The following is a 25,762-nucleotide window of genomic DNA, read 5'->3' as shown; positions in this document are numbered from 1 at the left end:
TTCTGTGCTTTTATAGTGAGGCCAGGCAGCAGTGTCATGCTAATAGGGTGTATGCTGCTCCACCGTCCCTGAATCATCAGGACCCCATGGCTCACTAGATCTTTATGGCGTTTTATATGAGGCTTAGTCAGTGACACTGTTCCCTTGCGGCAGAAGCAGAGTGAGACAGATGGCAAAAGCCATTCTTCTGCTGGCAAAGCTGAGGAGAGACAGGAAAATAGAATGAGAAAGTGTCAATAGAAATGTGTACGACAGGGAAACCAGAAAGGATGGAAAATGAAAGCATACATGAAATGTAGCAGGAAAAATCAGTGTCTTGTCTCTTAGCTGATGCTCCCTGTCGATTTCAGATCTCTATTGTGAGTAGTTTTTCTTTTCTCATTTGTGTGAGTGAGGGCATGTGATCTCTTGGTAATATTCACTTGGCTTGTAGCTTTCAAGGCCAGAAAGAAATACAATTCCCTACACGTATGGATACCGTGCCCTGGTGTGTAAAGGTTTCTTCAGCATCAATGTGTAGTTTTCCAGGGGCTGTGAGGTGTTCTTGTCAGAAATGGGGAGCAGTCAGAAACAGCATTGGATGAGAATCACTTTTTAATATAGCAATCCAGGTACAGACCACCTGTATATATACGTGTTAAAAAAACAAAAGTCCTCAGTGAGTCCTTAATATCTCCTTAATAAGATTCATCACTCAATCTCTTTAATTTGTGTACAAGTAATTTTAAGTGGTGCTTTTGGCAAGCTTGAGCTGGCATTTAATGTGTTCTGACCGTTGGTTGCAAAGCTGTGCTGGTTAGAGCTACTTGTACCCAAGTGATATAATCCTAGAAGTTTGTGAAGAGGAAAGCAGCAGTTCATGGTGTAAAAATGGTACTTTTCACTTCTGTGTGTGCACAAATTAGCTTTTTGGTTTAAATAATTTAAAAATATTCCTAAATGTTCCTGTCAGAGAAAAAATCCTTCCTTACTTGAGTCAGAAAAGCAAAATGTTGAGAGGAACGTAAGGATCTGGAAACTCTGCATTGCGCTGGGAAGTCTGCTGTGGTTCCAACGAATGGTTTTTATCTACAGTATCCATATGAATGATTAGCACATGACTCGTCTTTGCGTAATCTAATTTTATTAGATCTGATACGCATTCCTGAGTGTCTTTTCTTCTCTCCTGATTTCCTCAAATCCAAATCTTAATGGAAATTGTTTCTGTCCTCTTCTTCCATCCTGCCCTGCCAATAACTGCTTAAAAAGAAATCAAGCTTTTCTAGCACATGTGGCTTTCTGCGGATCAGCCATGCTCCTTGAAGCAGTGATTACTTTACCAGATCAGTTTTCTTGGAAAGATTTCCAAACAGTGATCTAATAAATCAGGTATGTTAAAATACTTAAGCATTCAGCAAGTGTTTGGCGAGACAGAAGGATGTTCTTGGAGTCAATATCCGAGGAATACAGAACACGTAGTGTCTCACTGTGCTGTTACTCGTTTAATGTTTTGTTGCCTGCAGGTTTTTTTCAACCCCATTCTTAGGTTTTTCTCTGGTCTGCGGTTGTATTTCCTGAGGTGTAAGCATGTACACTGAGCAGGTCAGCATTCCGGAGTGGCTTTCTCCAGATGAACTCTCTCTTTGTGCTTGTTTGGCTAGTGAGAATTTGTACTGATAGATTTACTTTAACTGGATGTTCAGCTGATTGATTCTGTCATCGCCTGATAGTTTTTGGGAGACTTGGGGGATTTGGGAGGGCCAGCTGAAGTAAGGAATGGCCCGTTAGTGAGCATAACCTTAATTCTTCATCCTCTCTCCCTGACTGAAATGGGTTGTTTCCAAAGTGGTTGATAGACTGGAAAGAGGTAAAAATCTTAATGAGACATTCAGTAGTTTCATTGGGAGGGTTCCTCAGTAAAACAGGTGGAGACCTAAGGAAGACCTAGATTCTTGAAAATGACTTTAAATCTTTTTCCTGGATTTTCAGTATGTATGTACCTAAATTATATATATTTTCTAACATGAATGGTTAGGTATATGTACATGCATATATGCACATAGATGTGTAGATAAATATTATTTGGACTCTTGAAAGAAATGGAATAGAGTTTTCTTGTTCCTGCTGTAATGGCTAAAGAGTTGGCACATTTCCTTAGAAAACCCCTAATTTTCTTTCTTCTAGTTCCACTGAGAAATGTTTTTTTCTCCCCAAGCACACGTTGCCAATTTGTAGAAAAGTAAGGGTGAGCCCAGCAAGCAGAGGATGCAGTTGTTTCTCTGGCAGGAAGGCTTCTCATCTGTTGCTTTGTTCTGTTAAGAGTCCTTGTTTTGCTGGGAAGTTCTTGTATCCTGCTGCTTTGCTGCCTCTGATGTCTGATAAGGATTTAAAATGGTTCTTTTTTTATTGCTGTAGCTCCAGGTGGCTCTAATTAGTGACTATGGCACTACTGTTCTCTCGCAGTGCCAACATAGAACAATAAAAGACCATCCCTGCCCTGAAGAGCTCACTGTGTAAGTGGAGGACAAGAGACAACAAGCAGATGTAGAAAGCAGGCCTGGAAAGCCCAGCGCAATGGGTTATGAATGTGGGGTTAGGCAGTAGTCAAAGTATAACAGCTACCAGGGCACTGTCAAGGATTTCTTCCTGCCAGCAGCTGGAAGCAGCCAGCTTGGTAAGGCAGACTGCTTGGTTTGTATGTGATCCTTATCCTGGGACAGCAGTCAGATTGAAGGCCTAATACTGATAATACTAAGACCACATATATATTGGATGTTCGTGTTGTTCATTCATGAATGAAGGGAGGATATTTCCGCTGGGTCTGCCAAATGCAGCAGAGGAGAGGAGGGACTTGTGTGTGGAGTGCTGTGCCAATAGGCAATAGCAAGAATAATTATTGCTGCCGATAGCAGACTGGGGCTGCCAGCCTCCATACTTGCTGTCTGCAAGTTTTTGGTTCCTTCACCTTGCCAAATGACAAAGCAAGCAAGCTTTTGTATCTCAAAATACTCTACTTTTTGTCTTCTGTGAAAGTATAGATTTGCCTGCTCCAGGATTAGAAGAGGAAACTGTGGATGCAGACCTTTTTCTCTTTGAGTAGTGGAAGAGCATTGGTAGCCAACACTTGCCTATGCACAGACCTCAGGGTTCCTCTGCAGCTGAGTTGTTTCTCTTACCTGTACTCTCACATGATGCTATTGCTTGGACTCCAGGCATGTTCGACCTTACTTTGTTTTCAGGATGTAGGATGTGAGGTCAACACATCTTTCTTTGGTCTCATTTCCCGTGCTAATGCTGATGCATCCAATCCTCTCATTTTCACAGAACAAGAAAGGAGCAGCCAGTCTGCTTCTCACTGCCTGGCAGTTCAATTTGTACTTATTTCTGGTGTGAGAAAGGGTTTATGTCAACAGCAGAGAGGGAAGCTTTGCATCAGAGCACCAGTAAAGGCAGTGTGAAACTTATCTGTACTTAACATGGTATTCAGTCAAATGTTAAACAGACATTGCATTTTAAGCTAATTGCAGGAATTGTACAAAATCTTGTATGAGTAAATACAAGCATTGGACTGTAAGCAGATTTTGGAAGTAGGATGAAATATGGTTGTCTAATAAAACATTTGATGACTTTAATTTATCTGTTTAAATACAGTCTGTAGTTCTTTAAGGACCAAAAATTGAATAATTCAAAATGTTCAATTTACTCTGTAATCTATAACCCTTTTTACAGTGTCTTCTGTGATTGTGCAGTGACCTCAATTTTCAGATACAGAGTTTTCAGGATATTAGTCTGAACTATCAGCTTTTCTTATTCCTGCTGTTCAAAAGTTGTAGAGTTTGAAAGCATTGTTGATTTAGGATGCTTAAAGATGTTCTTTCCCGATCTCCAGCATTAACGAGTGTTAGCATTGTGCTTTTGTAATAAGTATCCAAGTTAAAGCATCATAACATGATGAAGTAGGTAACAGTGGTTCAAGCTGCCTTGATTTCTTTTTGTAAAAACACAAATTAGCAAAATATATAAAAATAATTCTTGACTAAAAAAATAGAAAGGAAGAGAGAAACCACATTAAAAATAATGAAGTGCTGCCTTCAGAGAATAATATCTATTTACACATTAAGAGTAGTGACCTGTGTATCTCATACAGAAAAGAAGATTGCAATTAAAGTTTTATTCAGAGCTTTGGTTCTGAAAGATTTTCTGCTAAATTACAAAAAAGGTGTAAGTGAAATACTGCAGAACACAAAAACAAAGTGGAGGAGTATTAATAAATAGTCATGATCAATCACTGCTTCCTATCGAGATAAAAATCTACTGTAATAAGTGAAGAGTTTCTAAACTATTTCCCCTCTCACCCTCCGTTCTAGAAGAAATTAAGTAACATTGAGAATTGAGACATTCAGTAGAAAAAAAACAACCCAGGTGATTAATCCGTTCAGTTCTGACTGACATTTACACAGCTAATTGTGTAGTGATGCTGCTGCTTTAATAGACCTGAATATTAATGGAAGACTTGGTTAAGGTTGAAAGTTGTTTGTTTAGAAATATCATTGGAGAAATAAGAATGCTTCATCAACTTCAGACTTTCACTGCACGCTTTATGACACGTCCTGGAACTTAAGTGCTTTTATGACTTGTAAAAATTGCTTCAATATTTGACATTCTGTGCTTCAAGGGATCCTGATTGGCAGTTGATTAGCCTTTTGCTCAAGTCATTATCTTCTTTAGTGAAATTAGTTGGCTAGAAAATTGCATTGTAATTCATCAAGGGGAAAGCAACATTTCAAAAGCTCTTGAGAGGATGGTCCTTTTTATTTGGTATACAATATAATTTATGTCCCCAGCATGATCATCTAGAAGATACTATTCATTATGTTACAGCAGTACCTATTAAATTATTGTGTTTGTTTGCTTTTCACTCCTTTAGTGAAACTTTGTGACACCTGACTTTAAATCGGCTCCTGGCTGATATAGGATATGTATACAGGAAGGAGTTTGGCCTTGAATCAGAAAAGCACTGAAGTATGCATTTAAAAACTAACCCTGATACATGGAAAATTGTTCTCATTATGTTTAATATTATGCTAGTATTTGGATCTTTTTAATTTGGAAGGAGAATTTTTTGCAAAAATTACGTTAATGAATAATGCTTAAATGTTCAGAGTAAGGTGAAGAAAATATATTTGCAGGAAGAGCATCACTTAGAGCCAACAGTGTACAAGAAAAAGGACAATAGTTATGAACAATGTTCCTCTTTACCTAAATGGAAAACATGGTACCTGAAACACATCTGTTATTGAGTCCATTTGTGAGGGGTCTGTGGTGTTATCTACTCCAAGCAGTTACTGTTTGTACACCCAACGCATTCATGGAGCCAACCTGTCTCCTCCCGCTTCCCAAGAGCCCGTAGCCTCTTTGTTTGCTTCCTTTCTGGGCCTGTGGGGTTAGAGCAGGTTGCTGGGGTGCTGGGACAGGCAGTGGAAGTCATTCTCTTGTGCTTATTTCTGCTTGTCCTTCACACTCCAGCTATGGTCTAAGTTTGCATTTGGTGAGAAGAGATGCTTTTTTGACATACCAACTTAATTAACTTGAGATTCTGGTGCAATTAATGACTTGTGGGTTTTTTCATTACATGCATGTTAGCAGATGTTTTAAAGCAGCACCTTGATATTAGAGTTTCTAGATGAATTAAATATACATGTAATGGAATACAGCCACATGGTTACTATATAATGTTAGCTGTTGTGCAGCTATTATCCAGCAGAACTTAATTTCCAGCTTGTTCGTAACATGTTCCTACACAGAAAGGCAAAAAACATTTTATCATTGCACTTCATGTTCCTCCTGTAAGATGAATGTCTGGAAGAAAACACACGTCAGATGAAATAAGAACATTTTTTGTACGTGATTTAATACCAGTTAACTCACTGGGCATCCCCTAAGAACTTAATTAAGGTGATGTTTTTGCATGTAGCTTTGTTCCAGTATTGACAGACATGTCTGCCCAAGATTGTTTTATGATTCATCTCACCATTGTAGAACACTGCAGTCTCTCATAACTGAAGTGTCCTGTAACTTCACTTCTGTGTTGGAACAGGCGCGTTCTTCCTTCAAACTTTTCCATCTTACTTCACTGCACAACTATCATTGCTACTGTATGTTACTGTTGTACAGTCTGATAGATGAATAGCAAGGATCATTTGGTAGAAACAGCTCAAATCAAATGTTCTTTACTGGAAGGGGTCTGAAAGCCTTCCACAAAGTTGCCTCTGCTGTTGGAAAGATAATGTTTTATGTGTTTTCTGTTGTAATGTAAAATGGATTCCTCACTTGGTAATGGAACATACCTATGTTACATGCTGTACAAAATATGTCAGCAGGAGTAATTAAAGTTAATTAATGCTTCTGGTAAAGGCCTAATTGTCCCCTTAAGGTATAGAGCACTGGACTGGAAGATGTTTTTTAAGACACTTCAGCAAAGTAAACAAAACAAATTTCTTGAAAAGAAAGACTGCTTTGAAATTGGATCTGTATGATTGCAACTTACCTCTCAAGCTCTATGGTCACTTACTGTCCCAGCAAGAGAAGTCATGGCCCATTTGAGAGGATTACCAATGCCCTGCACTGGCACACAGCTGTCCCTTGGAGGTCATGCCCTGAACGCATCATGAGGGATCCCTCGTCATGCATAAAACATAGGATGGAGGAACTGGTCTTGTGTGTTCCTCCCACTCCCAGATGTTATGTTGTGATATGTTTACTGGGATAATGTCAGAACCTTTAATTATTTACAAAAGTCATAGTGGCAACTGGTGTAATGAAGATGATAGTCTGCGTATCTGTGCTTCTTCTATCTGAGGAATGTAAAGTACTTTAGAAACATTAGTTAAGCAAGTAATATCTTTCCATCAGTGCTAGTAAGTGGCCCTACTGGAATAATCAGGTTGGTATTAACTGAAGATTCTCTCCTCTCTGTTCATATTTAACATGCTGAAATAATTGCCACATGTATTTTGTGCTCTTATTTCCACTGTTCCTTTTACCTTAATCCTACAGGAGAAAGGCACAGGTTCTGGAGGAAAGAACTTAATTTTTAAAGGGTGTTTATTCTCTAAATGCAAAAAAAACCAAAAAAAAACACCAAAAAACCACCACAACAAGTAAGTTGCTAGGTGGAAGAGGTTTTTTTAATAAATAGTTTAAGAGTTTATAAGACTTTGGTTTCCAGAGTCAGGCTCTCCAAGGCACTGTCTCAATGTGTGTTGTAGAGTAGCTGGAGAATACGATGCTGCTTTGGATGTTTGTAGAATTGCCAGAACGCCTTTTAGACAGAGGGGGAAATGTAATTTTAAGAACTGTTTGGCAGTAGTGATAGGCCAACGTGTATAGTTCTAAATCTTCTTGGCAGTGTTGTGCAACTCTTCTGTCTAGGAAAAATATAAAAGTTGCAGACAGCTTTTATCTAACCTGACAGGGTGCAGTAAAATACGGCACTCGCAGCTCAAGAGGTGCTATCTTTCCAAATGCTGCCAACATGTATTGATGTTCCACAATACAGTGCTGCTTTATTAAACTCTAAATGAGAAAGAATGATGGGATTTGCACATTTCCTGTCTCATTATCCAGAATTACCCCTATTCTTATTTTAGGAGAAACCATATTCTGATTCTTTTGTAGAATTTTTACTTCAGGCTGTGAAACTTGGTCTCATTTACTTGCATTGAAGATCCCATACAGCAGACCCAACAGGCGGGTTTTTTCTTTGCTGATTTCCATTGGTGGGCATTTTGTCTGCTTTGGTGCTGATAGTTCATGAACTCACCTGAAGGGCAGGGGATGTCTTCTAGGGCTGAGGAGATCTGCTTTCCTCCAAACAGAAAGTAACACTGGTTCTTCCACAGTGTATTTCTGTTCTCTTTCTCTGACAGAGATCAGAGTAGCATCACAACGCCAAGTTTGCATAAGCAGAAGGATGTGGCTCATCTTCAGTTATTAAGTTATTTTCCATTATTCTCTTTCCAAGTGGGATTTTCAAAATCCTTCCCTAAATTTTCTGCAGTTCTTCCATCTTCTGAGTTAAATTAAGGGTGTTTAGTAATTTTCTGTTCAGTTTCCATTCTTTAATGGGGTCTTTGTGCTGGATGAAATATACCAGTGTATCGTGTAGCAAAAAAATTTGCACAAGGGTAAGTTTATACTTAAAATCTGTAGTAGTTCACCTTGTTAAAATCAACCATAAGCATAACCATCTCTGAGACATCAGGAAAAGAAATCAAATTTCTTGTTTTCTAGTTTCATGCTTTAAATTACTTTTGCAATGAGTTTTCAGCCGTGCTGTGTTAGGTCAGCGATGTTTCTTGGAAGTCCATGTATGCTCCTGATTGTAATAACATCCACACATCTTCTCATTTTCTGGTTTTCTTTTTCCCCCCCTTTCTGTAGCTTTCTTCTTCAGCATTATGAAAGAATTAAACTTAAGCTCTTGGGAGCTGTTAATTGTTTTGATTCACTGAAGCACTCTTTGTATGAACAGATAGCCTTTATCGTGTCCTTAATAACCATCACTTTTATTTTCTAATGTAGTATAATTGAAAGTAAGAGAGTAAAAACACATCTGTTTAACAATGCAGTGTGGTTGTTTATATTCATTTAAGACAGGAGTCTATATGTATGAGAGAGACATTGGCAGCACGGGTATTTGGGAATAGTTTGCTTTTGGAGAAAGGGATACGCTTGACAAAAGCTGAAGTGGTGTTTTCCTGTACCTGTGCCAAGGGAAAGGATGTGCTGCAGTTAACTTGATGCTTCTGTGTGTTGACCCATGCGCTTGAGTATTCAGGAAAGACTGCCTGCAAAATCCTCATTTTCAAACACATCTTTCACATAACCACGTATACCTTCTGTAATGTACTGTGTGGTATTGCATCCAATTTTAGGACTTTTGAAAAAATATACTTTCTTTTTTTTTTTTTTTGTTGTTGTTGTTGTGAAGTGGCATCCAGCCTGGTGTAACTAAATGGAGCGCAAGAATTGGGGAAATGATAAGTACAACAGTCACACCTACCATAGCAGAAACGGGAGTCGAGCCATGAATACCTACTTCACTATAGTGAGGACTTTCCACACTGGCATTATTTTCAAGTAGATTTTAGCGATGCTTCAGTTCTAACTCTTTTTCTCATAAAGTTTGAGATCAGTTTTGTAGAATGGTTTGGCGTGGAGGGGACCTCAAGGATCATGAAGCTCCAACCCACCTGCCACAGGCAGGGTCACCAACCTGCACATTTAATACTAGACCAGGCTGCTCCAACCTGGCTTTGAACACCTCCAGGTATGGGGCATCCACAACCTCTCTGGACAATATATTTGTGTAGTGCCATTAACGACTGTGCTAGACTGTTTGTAACATGGCTGGTTTTCTTCTGGTTTGAGGAACCTTGCATATTGCAAAAGTGGCTCCCCTTCCTGTCTGCTACATCATGGGAAGCATTTATTTTGTCTTTGAAAAGAAGTTAGGAATGAATTGATGGCAATAAGCTCAGTGACACTTTGTGCTGAGGTCTTCTGGCTCACCCCAATGTTTATACCCTAAAGCTTAAGCAAAGCTTAAGCTATGAATCTCTCCTTACTTTCACATACTTGCACCTACTTCACTTTTTTTGTTACGTAATTTTAATGTTAATTCCACATCAGTTTAAGTTTAAGCATATCTTGAAGTAAAAAGGAATATGTTTTTAAAGGAAGGGCTAGGCTGTTCTGGAGTTATTCTGCAGTGATCTCTTAATTTGTCAGAGGATTCTGGATTCTGGCAGGTTGCAGTGATCAAGGGGAAGCCTTACAGATTGAAGCAGCCTGAAAGGCCAACTGTATCCTGGTCTGCACCAAAACAGAGGTAGCAGCAAGGCAAAGGAGGTGATTGTCCCCCTCTATGCACAGAGGGCTGGAGCACCTCTCCTATGGAGAAAGGCTGAGGGAGGTGGGCTTGTTCAGCTTGGAGAGGGGAAGGTTTTGGGGAGACCTCATTGTGTTCTTCCAGGTCTGAAAAGAAGCTTGTAATCAGGAAGGGGAACCAACCTTTTATGTGGCTAAATAGTGACAGGACAAGAGGGAATGGTTTAAAACTAAAAAGGGACATTGAGAACAGGTTTCAGGAGGAAATGCTTTCAGCTTTCACTGCTGCCCAGTGAAACTGTGGCTATCCCATCCCTGGAGGTGCTCAAGGCTTGGTTGGATGGGGCCCTGGGCAGCCCTATATGGTGGGTGGCAACCCTGACCATGGTAGGGGATTGGAATTGGATAATGCTGTAGGCCTCTTCCAATGCAAGCTGTTCTGTGATTTTATGATTGCTGGTAGTAAGGCAGCGCGTTGGCCTCTTAGATCAAAAGACAAGTTATGGTGCAAAGAAGGTGCCAAATTTCAGACTAATTATGTTATAGAGTCACCAAAGAACATTAGATTTTTTTTTTAGGAGAAATGCTGCTTAAATGTGGCCCCATGTTTGCAGAGAAGATGTGGCCTCTTGATTTCTGGGAATTAAAACTTAATTTGGACAGGTTTCTCTGATAACTCTGAATAATTACATTCTCCTCTTAAACCCACAAGTTTATGAATAATAGAAGGGAAGGATTGAACGTGGCTATCTGAACTTTTTTTCTTTTCATTTTTTATTCTGTGCTTTCCTGGGGTAGCTATTTGAAGTATAAAGAGGATGTCACGAGTTCCATAATGATCAGCTCTATAGCATCTAAACAAATTGTGAATGCTGTCTCATAGAGCTATTTTGTTGCTTTCAAGCTTGCAACACTAACTCATCTCTGATTTGATAGTGGATCTGCTGAACACAGGGAAAAGAAGACTGAATGGCTTCTCAGTCAATATTCAACCAATAAATGCAGTGGGTGGAAGTTCAAACCCGGATGATCACTGAGTTATCTTGTCAATCACATCCATGATCTGTGCTGTATTTCGTAAATGTTGTGACCACAGCTACAGATGCTTTACTTACTCATTTGCAGATGGACAGATTGTTAAAGTTAATCCTGGGCTCCTGGAAGCCAAAGACAGTTTTGTCAGGGATTTCTTGTCAAACTGGAAAGGAAATGCGTGATATTATCCATTTGCTCATTGCTTCTGCTCCATTCTGTATGTTCAGGCTGCATGTTTTGAAACACTTGTGTTCTGGTTTCCTTGTGCTGCCAGCTTGCTGTCTGTTTCCTACTCTTAATTAATTCTCAATGTGTTATTTGACCCACTGGTTAGTTGTGGATGGGTTCGATAGAGGTTTGAAGATTTCAAAGCAAGTTGGTTTTTCTGTATATTTCTGAAAATTGATGCCCAGAATCTCATGCATATTTTCAGGTAGGGAAGTTTGTGGAGGTTCAGCCATTATAAATTTTGTTGGCATTAAATGCCTGGCTAGTATTTCAGATTGAGCATAGTGCTTTGACTCTTACCTGGACAGCATAAAGAATGAGCTGAGGGCATGGAGGAACTGAGTTTAGAGTATGAGTGGGGGAGACCAGATTGGTGAGGGTTTCTGGAGATGGGAGGGTCAGGATAGTATTGAAAATGCCACACGTTGCCTTACCCTCAGTTTCCCATCTCTGTTTCCCTGTTTGATATTAGTCTTTTTTGCAAAAGTACATAAAATCCTCTAATAAAAAAGCTGTGCAGAGCCTTGAGGAGTTGTTTTGATGTTATGAAAGCTCTTGTATTCAAATTATATCTGGTCTGTAAAACATTGCTCAATGAGATTTCTATTCAAAACAAGTATTCTTGTAATATCTGTATCTGTGCTGACACGCACGTAAGACATTAATGGAGAAAGAAGATTATATTGGTATTTGACGGACATGATTTTCTATTAATTTTAAACAAAAAATCAAATAGGCAGTGTATTTCATTGGAGCCATGGAACCAGAAGGTTGTGAAAGTCTGTCTCACCCTTTTGCTTCAGTCAGGCCAGCAAGCAATGATATCCTACTGGATTTTATATGGTAATATGTTTAAAAATGTTTTTTATTCAGTTGTTTATATGAATGCTTTTATTGGGCAAATAGATTTGTTCAGGCAAAACAATACTTAAACTCCAGTACTGCGTGCCACTATTAACTAATTAAAATCATATTGTGCAATAGGTCAATAGATCAAGAAGTCTGCCTTCTAATTAGGAGAGGTAGTTAAAAAAGAAAAACACAACCTTTTCTGCTTGAAAAAGAAGTGCAGAATTAAGAAAAATAAAAGGAAAAAGAATCCAAGTACTTCTGCTACTCTGTTGAAATCTGTGTTGAGTCAGCCATTTTATTTTATTTTTTTATTAAATCATTCTATGTTACATATTGAGAGATTTGAGGCTTTAAATTACCCTTCATTAAGAACCTTTGCATTCATCCCTCTCCCTACAGTGCCTACTCGTATTATGTATGTTTCATTGTGCAGATAACAGCTAATAGTCTGGCCTCCACGATGGAGGTCTGACTGAACTATTTAGATCTGCTGTGTATTTGTTGTCAGGTTAAACCTTTCATCCTGCTTAGCATTTAAGCTACACCTATTTTCTGTGGTTCTTGCTATCACCACAAATAGGTGCCTGGCCAGGCTGAACAGTGTCATCGTGGGACTGTTTTCGTGTGAGCCTTTTGTGCCTATTATTGTTTAGCTTTAATTCTTCCACCTTAAGAACTGAATAACATTTATTTTCAATAACATGTAGGTGTTGGGTGTTGTTTCACCCTGGAGCATAAACATAATTAGTAAAAAAATAATAACAATAAAAAGATTTTAGATGGCAGAATAGTTTCTCAACTTTTTCCATAGATTTTCTTCACTTCAAAAGGCAGATCTATTTCATCCACACTTTTCTTTAATAAAGGACTGACTATGGCTGACCTCCAGAGTCCCTTCAAGCCGAAGTTATCCTCCTTTTCTGTGCAGTGATATATGCTGAGAATAAAATACATGAGTACTATTAATAAATCTAAAATGACTCGTTTCTGATGCAAAAGACACCGTCTTTCCATAGGACCATGATGAGCTTGTCTTTGCAGTCTCATTTAGGAAATACTGAAACACAAAAAATACTTGTGCTGCAGGATTATAAATTAGCTGTAGTTCTTCTGGAGACTCTTACAAAGTGTTTCACCAGTACAGTCATGTATTTTGCTGATTCAATTAGATCAATTAGAGGCCTATTTCACAAGTACTTAGCATATAATGTTTTGTGTCTGATAATGTAAAGGGAGAAAGGATTACTTTTCTCAGCTGCCTTCCCATCAAAAGTAGCGATGGCATGAAATCATTTGTGTAAGTCATCTCGGTGCTCTGGAAGAGCTTCTCCATCATCCCCCCAGTCTCGTTACTTCCAGACGCCGCATCCTTAACATCACTGCAAGCAGAACATATTAGTCATTCTGAGACAGGGCTTGTTTATGCTTGTACCCTAGGGTGACTGTTGAATGTTTTTGTTCTGCCATTGCTCAGTTGTTTGTTAGTGCCTGTTTACAACCAAGACCTTAAGGGATGAATATCCTACCATGCTGACTTCTGTGTGTGGCTAGGGCAGCGTTTGGGTTTGTTGTGAGTTGTTACTTGAATCTTCTGAACGTAGATTCATACACCTTGTTTGAGCTCAGCAATGAAATGATTGCCCTCTCATAAAGCAGAATATTTCCTTTATTGAAATATGGAAATTGAGGCTTTCCCACTTTGTTTGCAAGTACTCAGGCACTGCTAAAAATCCAGAAAAAAAAAACCAACAAATATTTATTTTGGAATTGTTTTTTTAATAGGAATTTTCCAAGTACAAACATTTGAAGGATGCATTTACTGTGGTGTTTCAGTTGGAGCCCACAGTATGCATTTGAAGGAAATCCCAACTGCCTTTGCTTTTATTCAGCATTGCCAGGTATCTTGGTTCACATGGGTTTTGTTTGGCCAAAATAGGCTGGAAGATGTGGCCCTGATGCATCCTGCTGGAAAGCTGGCATTCAGCCCATGGGTCAGACTAGAACTAGCCCTATCAAAGGAAGCCCCAGCGCCCTCTCAAAATATACAGCACAAACACGTCACTGCCGCCAATAAACATCACAAAGCGTGTGCAGTGTTTATACTACAGGTTCTCAGCATCAGTTGTTTCAATCTACATATGCGTTCTTATTGGTCCTCTGCATTTGCTAATGAAGTGTAGCCTCAGTGCTAAGATTTGATTGAAAAATACATGGGGCTTAATATACCCTTTGCATGGCAATGTCTTTACAAGAATCCTTGCTGAATTCACCTTGGTTTCTTCTCACAGTCCCATCTAAGACTTCCAATTTGCAAGTTTGCCTTTGAATAATAGGAAAGTATGTAAACACAGCTATTTTTAAAAGTTGGATTTCTGACTGTGGGTGGAATAATACTTTGAAGTTGAAATTTATTTTGCATTTCTCATCAACTGTTTGGATTTATTGATATTCTTTAATATAGAGGACCCGTATCTAAATTATGTCCTCTGTAGGGTCTATCACTGGTACAATCTTGGGAGCTTCAATATTTACAGCAAGCATTGTATGCCTTCTCAACTTTATTCTTTGGCCAGTTAGAATGATTGTTTCTAAAGGTATCAAGCTGCAGTTTAGATATGAGAGCCACATACAGCTAGGAAAAAGAGTAATGTTAATGAGTGGCTTTATGTTTGACATAACTCAGAAACAAATTAACTTTTTGCTGTTTTGACTTCTCTGTGATCTTTGTAAACTTGGACCTTCCATATTTTCTGCAAAGTATTAGAAATACGGTCCTTTTCCAGCCTTCAATGAAAGGTGGAAAGGAAAATGTGGATACTTAAGTATAATGTGGCATGATAGGATTTATATTGCTCATTCTTTCTACTTAGGATCGAATGTATTTCTGTCAAAACCACTTTTCTATATTCTACATGTGCACAGTTGGCTGTATTGTATTGTTTTGCTACTTCTGCTCAAACCATGGAGAACTTGAGCTACTGTTGCTCAGAATTACCTCTTAAAAATTCTGTGAATACATTGCACATCCGTGGAACATTGCTATGGGATTGATGCTGTTTACTCTTTAATTACTGTAAACTGCAGCTCACAGTGCTGGCACTGGGGCTTGTTTGTTACATGTGATGATCACTTTATAAATGTCAATAAAATCAAGACACAAACCTCTAGTATAACTGGAAGTAACAACTCAGTATTTTCCTCATTAGCTTTGGCAGCAAAGTAGTCTTCCAAGGCAGTACACAATAAAGCACCAGCCAACTGAGTCCCACACTGTGTCTATAATTACATATTTTTCCTTGCTAATCAGTAGCATATTTCTGTGTACACTATTATACTTTAATGGTTCTGTTGCAACACCAATTTTACTACAATGTTCTCTTGAAGAAAATGGCACGTAATGATTTTGTATTTACTACAAGAAGATATTAAACTAAATAATACATAATGATGCTGCACAGATTAACCAGCTCTTTAGTTCTTCAGTTCCTTATCTCTCCTTTAATAGTGTTTTAGGACAAACACAAAGTTATTTGGAAGGGAATTACCAGAATTACCGAACTGGTAAATATAGCCATCTGAGTGGGATGTCTTGTTTCTTACTCAAAAACTATTAGATGGTGATTTTAAGTTGTGCTTAGTACTTTAATTTCTCTTCCCACAACTCACGGAACATGAGGGCTGCAGCCAGCTCAGATAAGTAATAAGTTCATTAATTACAGGCTTACCTTTCTTGTAGGTTAAAAAAGCAGTGTGGGACTTGATTAAGCAGCTTGTTGGGGTATGGCCCCATGGAGGGCAGAATGGTGAACAGCACATAGAGGTTTACTGTGCAACTTCTGGATTCAGAGTCTTTGATTAACTTGAAAGGTCACTTGCTATTATTAGGCTTTGTGTCCTTCTCCTTTCTTCTTCTTAAATTGTTTTTGTTCAAAGTGATAGCACTGCAAAAAAAAAGACCACCAAAAAAACCCAAGTACAGTGGGCAGTGTGGGAAGCATTTCTTTATCCAGCACTTTCCATTATCTTGTTGCTGCTTCTGACCTTAGATATATTATAAAAATGAAAAGGAAAAAAAGAGTTGAGTTATTATTCCTTCTGTTTTTAACTGTGCCCCTGCAGTCACTGAAATTCCATTTGATCACTATGAATGTATTTGTAGGAATCTGGCCTAGTACAGTGCTTTTCCATTTACCTTGGAAACAGAACTTGACTGTCAGAGTTGAAGGAATGGGGCTTAACCCCTTTGCTCTCTACACCATTAATTATCTGTGAAAGTTCTACTGATGCCTTTTACATTTTTTTTTTATAGATATGTCAGATTCTGCAATGAAATCTGACACACAACTGACAGTAAATAGTTTTTCTTCTATATTTTGTTGCATGAGTCTATGTCAAGATATGACATTGTTTTTACAGGGAAAATTGTACTTGGACTGTGTGACACTTTTTTGCATGTTGCTTGTAAAGTAGTTTCTGAATTCTAATTGTGTGTCCTAGATCCTCCAAGTTACACATAAAATTGCACATACAATTTTCCATCCCTTCTCAACAAATAATTGAAATACTTAAGGACGTTTCAGTCCCACTTGTCATGCTTGTGTTGAAACACTGGCTGCGAAAACGTTTTTCATAGCTCACTTTGCAGCTAATCTAGTGTTTACCTTTTCCTTCCCTTGTATTTATTCCATTTGAATACATTGTATTGTGTTCAATTGGATTTACCTATTGCTAGGCAATTTTTGTATAATTAATACTGTTAATTAATCTGGCTTCAAACAGCACTTTAAATTGAGAGGATTCTGTGATTGCGGACTAAGAAGCATCTCAACCAGTGGTTCATGATAGAATTAAATTAGTACAAGTGAAAACCGTCCAGGAAATAAGAAAATCAGCTATTGCACAGTAAATAATTCATAGTATTCCTATAGCTTGTTGAGCCTTTCTGCAAGCAAGTATATATCTTGGTTGCTGCTTAGTCCTGCTCCTTTATCTGCTCTGGCTGCTGCCCTAAATTTGAGTTCCTAAGAACCCCGTGTTTTGTGTTGTTTGTGTGTTATAATGGCTAAATTTCAAGACAACTCCTTTACTTCAAAATATACTTCTTTGTGTCTATATCTAAAGATAAAAGCAAAGCTATAGTTTAAAGAAGACTTCATAATAATCCATGCTACAGAGGCATCTTAAGTTTGCTGTTATTATGATGTTCTTGCTTAGAAAAAAATGATCTGTGCTTTAAAAAAAAGCTTAAGTTGGTAATGTGACTGTCGGTGTTTGTCACTATTAATGCTGTTTCAGTGCTTGCTCTGTACAGATATTTTTTTTCACTGAGTTCAGTCTATCTGAATGGCTTTGTCCATCTGTAAAGATCTGTGTGAAGGCTGTGTAACCTGTGCAAAAAGGGCTGCCTGCCGAGACAACAGAATGCTGTACTGATGAAGGGGTTTCTGTCAAGCTAGGAGATTCTACCAAAGAACCACTGCCTTCTGTGACTTAACTTTTCCTATAGTAGCATCTTTTTCTTCTTTCTTGTGGCCTATGCATTGCCTAAACCTGCCTGGAGATTCACTACGATGCTAAATAGTTGAGCTGAACCTCTGTGGGTTAGAGGGGAAGGGAAAAGACAACTATTGAAAAGTTCATTAAAAAGTGTTTAAAGCATATTGTTTGAAATCCTGAGTCATAAAAGCTTTTCCCCTGCAGACCTGCCCATCTTTCTATTGCAGTTTACTAAGGGACACATTGCTGTTCATTCTGCATCATGTATTGCTTTGGTCTCCCTAGGTTCAGTGTCTTCTCCCAGCAGTGTTACACTCTTTGCACACCCTTGCAAATCCCCATGAGAACTGTCTGGTTTAATTACATTTTAGTTAGAAGCTGTAATTTAATACAGAAGCTTTCAGGCTTTCAAATTCGAAAGGTATATGTGCTAATGCATTTGCTTCCATGTTCTGTGTGAAGAGGAGGTCTTGTATCTCATCCCCTAGCTTTCAGTGGGAAGAAAGTGGTTATATTGAGTGAGGTATTGTTGTCCTTATAGTGTACCTGTGTACAACTCTTAAGAAAGACATGCCAGGAGCCTGTGCGAATGCACCACAGTTAGTAGGCTCCCTTTGACATGGCCATTGTACAGTTACTACACGGTTTCCTGTTATCTCTAAATCCTTGACCTGTGCCTGACAACTGTTAGCTGATCATAGTGAATAAATCTGTATAGTCACTGTGTGATTACTGCCTAATAACTGCACTCTGAGTATGCAAATACCTACTGCGGTTTAATATAAGTCATCGGCCATGAGTGGCCCATGCACTTAAGTATTTTTGAAATGTTTGCAAGTAATGGAGCATGCCAGTGCAGCCTCCTTGTCTGTGGGCCTTATCTGTGGGCAAAAAAGCAAGCAGGAAACTTCTTCAGATACTTCACAGTGGGCTTCTTTTTTCTATTTTCATTCTTTACTTCTAGGTTAGCTGCGTATTTGCACATAGAACAACCAGTATTATTTATTTCTTTGCTAATGATTCTGTCCTTGTTATGCAGAGGACTGAATAAAGATTGAACATTCAAACACATGCATGAGTCTGAGATGCTCACTGAACAGGCCATAAAGGAGAGCATATCGGGGTGTGTAGAAAAGACATCCTGCTAAATTTGCAAGCTGCCAGTTCAGTGTGGTTTGAAGAATGATATGTGGAAGCACTGGTAACTGCTTTTTCTGCTCCTAACCTCTGTTCTTTAAGAGCTTGTCTTTGGCCATTGTGTAAAATAGGATGCTGAGATGGGGATGTAGTGTCTCACCAGTGCATCTTCTACACAGCTTATTTTGTTTACATGCAGTATAATAACACCAGTAAACCACTTCTTACTTTTCTTTCTAACATGAGTTTCATTGTCCTTCCAGGAGCATTTTTTATCTTTTTATCTCCTTCTTTCTTTAGTGCTCCTCAGAGTTTAGATTAATGTTTCAGAATAGTATAGGGGGAAAAATAGACTGCGCAGTTCTATGCACTAGACAGAGACTGATATCCCAGGAGCAGTGTAGTGTCATCAATTGCTTAATGGCATTGTGACAAGGGAAAGTTGCAGTGGTTATTTGCTGTGAGTTTCTTTTGTGCTTGAAAGGGGAAAGCACAGAGGTGTCTGTTGAGGAAGGACAGTGTGGAGGGGCTGAAGGAGTCTGTCAGCTTTGTTGAAGGTGGACATCGACCTTCTGTGTGACATTAGAAGTAAGTGTTAAGCAGAACCTAATTTTCAAGGGGCCATGATAGAAGGAGAAAAGGAGTTCTGATGTCATCTCCCCAACCATTTACATAATTTAACTTCAAGGTACTGCTGAATACTGGATGTTAACAATCATAAAATACTAGAATGGTTTGGGTTAGAACAGACCTTGAAGATCATCTAGTTCCAGCCCCCCACTGTGTGCAGGGTTGCCAGCTGCTAGATCAAGTACTAGATCAGGTTGCCTCATCCAACCTGGCCTTGAACACCTCCAGGGATGGAGCATCTACAGCTTGTCTGTGCCCTCTCAGTGGAAAGCTTCCCCTTGACGTCTAATCCAACTTTAAAACTGTTCTTCCTTGACCTATCTATCCACATAAAAAGGCTCTCCCCTTTCTGCTTATAAGCTTCCCTCAAATCCTGAAACATTGCAATGAGGTCTCCCCAGATCCTTCTCCAGGGTAACCACCCCACCTCCCTCAGCCTTTCTTCATTAGGAGAGGTGCTCCAGCCCTCTGAGCATCTTTGTGCCCTCCTCTGGACCTGCTCCAACATCTCAGCATCCTTCTTGTGCTGGGGGACCAAGGCCTAGAAATGCAGGAGGAAATATGTAGGGATGCTAAGCAATGAGATCTAGTAGGGCTTTTTGTCCGAGTGGAAGTGAAGTACTGGTACTGCCCTGTTAACTGAGGAAAGGATTTTGTAGTTTCCAGCCCAGTTTCTTCAGGATGATACCATGTTAAAAAAAATCCTGCAGCTTATAAAAGTAAGAGATGTCAATTCGAGGAGTTGGAATCAAGTGCAGATAAACGTAAACTATACTTGGTTTAATGGCATAGAATAACCTGAAATTTCACAAGACTTTAGCTTCTCGCTTCTCTTATGAATAAACAATAACATGCAATCTCTTTCTGCTTGCTGCAGGGAAATTTTTCAGGCTTAGCTGTCTGAGTTCCATTTGTAGAAGACTGTAGTGTGTCAGGTGTCTCAACATTACCGCAATTAAAAGGAAGTGAGTGGTTCTTTCACACATGCCTTAATGTCAGGATTTTGGACTGGGAAAAATTGGAAAACCATTACTGGAGGCTTTCCTAGTTCTTTTTTTCCTGCCAAAAGTGTGACATTCAGACAGGTTTCTCAGACCCATGTTTCTCAGAGCCCTTATGCTGCTTGAGTGGGCTGACAGAAGTGTGAATCCTATTGACATTATAACTCTGTCTGCAGAATCGAAGTGGAGCTCTCAGAGACCAAGAAAGATGAAGTCCTAAGTACAGGATGAAATGAGAGCAGTATTTGCTGCTTAGTTGTTCTTGGGAGGAATTTAGCAATCATTACTGCTAGTGTGATAGAATAACTTTTACTTGGCTTTTTGTGTACTTCTCATTTGAGTTTCTGACATCCCAAGTTTTTTTTGACTAAACAAGGAAAGATTTGCCAGAAAATGCAAGCTTACTATTGTTTCTCATTTTTCAAAATAAGAATGGTTGGTTGTATGCAATAAATAAACTTCATGCTTAACATTTAACAGACCTCCGAGTGAGTTTTATTTTGAATCACTGATTGATTTCCTTATTTCCACGTCTTGTCATTCTATTGCAAGGACTTGGTGTAGGACCTTGCAGCTACTTTTGTTATCTTTCAATGCGAACTACATCCAAACTAAGGACAGCATTCTCATAAAGAATTGAGTTGTGTTTAAAGCATAATTTCTTGCTCTTTTCACCTGAACAGGCAAAAACTGTTGGTGTTTTGTGGTGAATTTGAAGTATTCCATCTAAACCATACTCTAAAATGTGAGTTTCCTAGCGGTGATATTGCAGTAATGCCTACAGTTACCATTATTTCAAGTAGGCCTGTTGCCTGGTGGTGGTACTTCAGTAAGGGTTCTAACGCTCATGATTATTATGTTAAACTCCCTCTGTGGCATGATTTAGTGATTGGCACTGAGTGCACCTGGAGCTTTAATTCTGGCTGCATTAAGGCCCTTCATGGCAATCTCAAGTGTTGATTCTAAAGTAAAGGCAGACACCCAACCAGTAGCTTTAAGCTTTGGGAATTTAAGCTCTCAGTTGTGTCTTGGTTTAGCTCAGAAGTGGGTGCTGAGAATGTCTGCAAACAAAAGTCTTTCAGAAACTATACAGTCAGAATTTCTGCGGTGAGACAGGAACTTAATTCAGTGAAGCAGCCATCTCGAAATACATCGTGCATCTGTGGTTTTTGTTTTGCAAATGGAGAGTTTTAAGGCAAAGTCAGATCATGCTTTTAAATTCTCTTGGATCCAGGTTTAGAAAGTACTGTCTAAATGTGAAGTATTTAGAATTAATTATGTTGGAGGCCTATAAACCAGCGCATTGATTAAAAATCTTCAGCTCATTAAACTTCCCAGTGGCAGAGGCCATCTCTGTAATACAAACTGCCACTTCTAGCGGCGGCAGCCGACTGGCATCTGTGTTGTAATCTTTGTAAGATCCCTACCTTTGTTCATTAGACCAGCAGCTGCTGTGTCTCGCTGGGAGGATTTGTTTCCCCCCTGACAGCAGTCGGCGAGGTGCAGTTGTGCCTTTCCCAGAACTTGACTCCAGTGAACTTTCTAGAGGCACTTCAGCACTTGTGCAGGGTTGGTGTTGTTTCCATGCGCGTTCTTACAGTGAGCAGTTTTGCAAGGTCCACAAATAGTCGGGACATGTACAACAGGGGCATGCTGCAGGCAGGGCACGCCAGGCTCTTCTTGTCTGTCCCTAGCAATATATCTGCTAACATGATATGTTTCTGCTTCGTTTTTCCTTTTCACTCCTGCCATCTGCTATGTGCAAGAATGGTAAGGCGTCATTGATAAGTCATGCACGGTTAACTTGGTAAATAAGTCAATCTCCTGAGTTTCCTGGTGGAAAACCAGAAATAAAGGTCTGGGAGAGATTCCTGAGAACAGGAATTACTATGAAAAAAGAGCATATAGTTTCTTGAAATATAAGTCTGCATACATTGTTTACACCATAGCTTCAATTTATCCGGAATCAGATGCAAGGTCACAAAAGAAGTTAGTGCTTATTATCATCAGGGGAATTTTGTATTATTTTGCTGTGGTGTTTGATTACCTTACCCTATTTTATTACCATCTGCACCGCAAGATTGGTTTTGCTGAGGTCTTTTTTTTTCAAGCAGCATCCCACGATACCCTTAATTCTCTGTTTCCTTTGCTTTTGCTTCATTTGCAATTTTAAGAGATTTTCTATAAGAAATAGATTTATTCTGTGTTGTACATCGGTAAATTAGCTACTTTTTACTATGTAACTTTAACCCTTTAATTCTGGAGAACAAATACATTTGCTTTACAAGGAATTAAATAAGAAAAAATGTAACTTTTTAACATCTTTTAATGGTGTAGAAAGACATCAGAGATTTCAGTATATTTAAGAACTTGCTGCTTTTATAGAATGGCCATTTTACCAGGGAGTTTCATTTTGAAACTTGATTATTTCCCTGTATTTTAAGCGGTTATTTTGAGGTGACTTCTTTGTGCATCCAATACCATTGATTGCAGCAGCTTTGGAAGGAGTTTTTCTTCATTAAGGGCTTCTGCTGAATTGTTGGGAGAACAAAGTGCTGTCCCCAGTGGCTCCTAAAACTTATGGATGCGTGCAATGTGATTGCTAATACTATTTTTAATGAAAAAAGTTGGAATAGTACTTGTAATAGCTTTATGCAAGCATGAACTGCTTGAAATATAGAGTTAAATCTTAAGCTCCTTGAGCTGTTCTTCATCCCTCAAAATGTCATTCCTATAAGTGTGTCAAGATCAGGAAAAAAACAAACCCTTCGATGTGCTTCCCCAGCCAAGGCAGGGTGAAATGGTGCTCTCAGTTCTTGCCAGGACTGAGAAGTGCCAGAGGTTTGGCATGCAGGCCAGAGGCAGGGTTTCTTGTCAATTAGAACTGATGGTTTTGTTGAGGGGTTTTCCCATGCCTTTCCTGTAGTTGTGAAATGACAGCTCACTTGTGAATATAAATGGCCCAACATACATATATGATTTCCATACACCTGGACAGGAATGCAGGCTGCAGAAAATAAGCAAACTGAACAGAGTGATGGCTTCTGAGTTAAAGGGCATTTCTGTTTGGTTGTAGAAAATGGTTGCAATGCGTAATTTCTTATCTGTGTCACAAGATGCAAGTCAGATTTGAGCATAAGTGAAGTGCCTGGGTTTTTATAGCTAGTTGTGCATAGTAATTCCAGGAAAGGCACAGTGGGTTGTGGTTTAATGGTTCCCAAATCTGTTTTGAAAAACTCAGAGGAGCGCATATACATCAAACTGATGGTACAGATGAAGTATTTGAAACCGATATATCAAAGGTTGTTCGATTTCTTACAAAAGTAATTGAGCAGCATGCCACCATTATCATGTAAATCTCTTCCTCCTTACTACACAATAACATTATATCTTTGGCCATCATTTTCCCCCTCTTGAGATTGTTTCCATTATCTGCAATTTCCGTAAAGTTATCCTGTTAACAATGCTTAGCTTCCCTGTATGCTTACATTGCTAGTCAGCTCACACTTCCAGCAAACCAAGTATCTCACGTGAATGTTTTGTGCTTTCCCACTGTGTCTTTTTGAATTAATACAGCTAAAACACGTTTTAGCAGAGCATTTTGTTTTGCTCATCTACTCTATCTTTGCCATTTATTTTTCCTTTATGTTATGCCGAGTGCTCAAATTTGGCAAGATGTTTCACTGCTTGGGTTGCCGCTAGAAGAATTATCAAAGTTGTGTTACATATTGGATGTATTATTGGACATACAGAATGCTTCTAGCGTGATTTTAGCTCTCATCATATTATATGGGATTTGCATATGTAGATCAGAGGTCATCTCTGCTCAAGTATTTAATAAGTCACAATAGGAGAAATAGGTCATTTAGACAATGGCAATTGTATTTATATTTAAATATATATATATTTAAGAAAACATTCTTCTGTGTAGTCACTGAAGTATATCAAATGCTAATGTCTGAGTTTCCATCTATGCCTGTCCAGAGTATTCAATCATTTTCTGTTAAGCCATCTTTGAGAGAAGCATGAACTTCTACTTGTTTGTTTTTGGCAGATGTCTTCCATTTTCCTTGTCATATGTCAAAAATTGGCTATGATGGAATTGATTTGCCTCAGTTAAGAATTCAATTTTTTTCAATTACCTTTTCATCCTGCTGGAGGCTGTTTCAATCAGATAGGCTGTGTGTGGAGCTGTGGAGAGCCAAGCAGTGATGGGCCTTCTGTACCTCAGCTGTGTGCACATTGAGAGCCTGCTTCTTCAGTCCTGAGCTTGTTTATAGATGCAGAGCTGGGGTTGACTGTCTGTTGGCCATCACAGCGGATCTGCCATGTGGTTTATTAACCTTCTGGGTTTGCTAATGTACTGTGGGTTTTGAAGAGGTAAATCCATGCTTCTGTTTCTCCATGGGAGGCAGTGGCTTCTTTCTGCTGGTTCTGTTGCTTGGCTGTGCTCTGGGTTGGACCTGGTTTAATCTGAATGTGCTTTGAGGTAAAAGAAGTTGGTTTATCGAGGATTTAGTTGAGGGGGCTGAGTCAGAACAAATAACTGTATAGACACAGGTCAGGGGTGGGTGCCCAGCAGCTCAGGACAAGAAATAGCTCAGGGCTGGAAATGCTCAATCCACTGCTGAGGACGGTGGACTGTGTGGACTTGAGTTCTTGTCCGGTGCTCCTGAGGTGGAAGACTTCTTCCTGCATTGAGGACTGTGCATTAAGCGCAGTGCTAAGCGTTAGTGCTGTTTTTATGTTAGTGTATCAGGAAATATTAATGTTGGTAAGGATTGTGGTGGCACTGCTTATGAAAATGGACTTGAGGTTTCAACGAATACTGGTTTACTTATCCTGTTCGGTTTGGAAAAGCATTTCGTAATTAAGCTAAAATAATTAAATACGATGTTATGAGCACGTGAGAGATTTCCAGCATTCCTTTTTTCCCTGGAGGTTACGAAATATAATTGTTGCATTAGCATCTTGTAGTCTGTTGAGCTGAGCTTTTGGGTACAAGAGGAAGGAAAATTCGGCTGAGGTAGAATAATAAGACCTGGTATCGTGGCTTAGGTGGCATGGATGAGGGAGCTCCTGAATTTCCTACAGCTTGGCTGGTAGTGAGCAGTCAAATGGCCAGGCCTTGTGCTGTGCTGCACGTCTTTCTGTGCCACCAGGTAGAATGGGACACAGGCAATTCTGTGAGTCTATGCGTTTCTTGAAATCCCACATAAACCTGGCTTTTCAGACCCTTTTTTGCTTTAATTGTTTCAAAAGTGCTGTTGGGAATTGGCGTAACTTCAAACTGGTTAAATATGAAATAAAATATTGAACAACACAAAAACAGAATCTGTCTTGTGTAAACAAGAATTTGTTTAGCCTTTATTCTTCAGCTTTTTAACTTTTCTAAATTGAATTGTAATTTATATGATAGCCATTTCTTGTAGTGGAACTTCATGGTTGCTGCTAACTTAGGGCCTTCAAGTAGTTACTGTGTCAGTGCACACAGCATTTCCTTTTTTTGTTTG

At 39.1% G+C, this 25,762-nt stretch overlaps 1 protein-coding gene across 3 annotated transcripts in view; it reads left to right on the top strand.

Annotated features, from left to right (window-relative positions):
* The window catches only part of MACROD2 (mono-ADP ribosylhydrolase 2), a 786,342-nt gene that overhangs the window by 210,915 nt on the left and 549,665 nt on the right, over nucleotides 1-25,762 (top strand). The gene's annotated exons all lie outside the window — the stretch shown is intronic.

Source organism: Coturnix japonica, chromosome 3, assembly GCF_001577835.2.
Source record: "Coturnix japonica isolate 7356 chromosome 3, Coturnix japonica 2.1, whole genome shotgun sequence".
In the NCBI taxonomy this organism is placed as follows: Eukaryota; Metazoa; Chordata; class Aves; order Galliformes; family Phasianidae; genus Coturnix; species Coturnix japonica.
Note: the sequence above shows the minus strand (reverse complement) of the source record. Positions and strands in the feature narration are given on the sequence as shown.